Genomic DNA, 1,445 nt, shown 5'->3' on the forward strand with positions numbered 1-1,445 from the left:
TTGTCTTTTTTTTTATTAGGCTCTTGAAAAAAATATTTGAGTTTGTTTGGTTTCCAGTATGTTATACTGGATGATTATCATATTATTGTTCAGTTTTGTTTGATTCCTGTATATTTTACAGGATATCTACGCTGTGTAAGCTTGTTGTCCAGTATATTATCGTGGATGAATTCTGTTTAGACTAAAATTTTTTTAGTTGTTATTTATTTTTTGAATGATTAATAGTACTTTTTTTTATTGTCCTGTGAATCTTTGCTTTCCAATATTTTATACTGGATGATTATTATATTATGGTTGAGTTTTGTTTGATTCCTGTATATTTTACAGGAATTCTAACGTGTTTAAGCTTGTTGTCCAGTATATTATACTGGAAAACTAGCATCTGTATACTGTTTTGTCTAGTAAATTATACTGGATATGTATAATTTACTTCATTTCATTATGTTTTTTAGTTGTAATAATCTCTCCATTTCTTTTTCGCTTTTTTTGAAGCAGGGAAAATTATATACTAGTAAACGAAAGAGGAATTCTGTGGATTCGTTCCCTAATTTTAATATTTTATCTCAGTCAAGTATATCAAATTATCCTGAACCTACTGTTGATCACACCCCTGCTGAACAATCTGTTTCTGCTGATATACAAAAAAATGATTTTGATAAAAATATTGTTTTATATTCAAGTGTGGATGAGGGCTGATATACAAAAAAATGATTCAGATAAAAATATTGTTTTATATTCAAGTGTGGATGAGGGAATTGATGTTTCTCCTCTTAAAGTTGCTAAGTCTGTTTCTCAACTAGATGATAAGAAGTTACAAGGTGAAAATGAAAAAGAAAATTTTGCTTCCTGTAAAGGAAAAGAAGTGGCAGGAGCACAAGTACCGCAGATTACACAAAGTGCGAATTTAAAAGAAGAATTGCTTGGTAGAGGAAAAAGAAATCGTATGTTATATTGTATTAGTTCTGTTTAGACTAGAATTTTGATTTATTTGCCAATTCCTTTTTTGAGTTCTAATTTGTCTGTTTTTTTTTAATTATGCTCTTCAAAAAAATACTCGAGTTTTGTTTGATTTCAGTATCTTTTAATGGAAGTGTGTTGTATTTAAGCTTGATTGTCCAATATATGTTGAATGTTTATATTATAAGAGAAATCTATTTTCTCAGGGAAGTGAAACAGATGCTGCAACAGGAGGTACAGATGTTGAAGCCATTTTTCGCGATATTGAAAAAGGAAATATAATTTTGGATTCACCTGAAGTAGAACAAGTTATTCCTATAGTAAACGTGAATGCAGTATCTGGAGCAAAGGAAAGAGAACCTGAGACTGGTCTGGCAAGTCTTTCTGAAATGTGCATCCAACAAAGTAAAGATAATGTTGAAGGAGTTGAAAGGAAGTTGAAAGAAAAAGCACCTCTTGTTGTTCATGAAATTATTGAAAAGATTCAG

The sequence above is a fragment of the Nicotiana attenuata genome, unplaced genomic scaffold (assembly GCF_001879085.1).
Source record: "Nicotiana attenuata strain UT unplaced genomic scaffold, NIATTr2, whole genome shotgun sequence".
Classification (NCBI taxonomy): Eukaryota; Viridiplantae; Streptophyta; class Magnoliopsida; order Solanales; family Solanaceae; genus Nicotiana; species Nicotiana attenuata.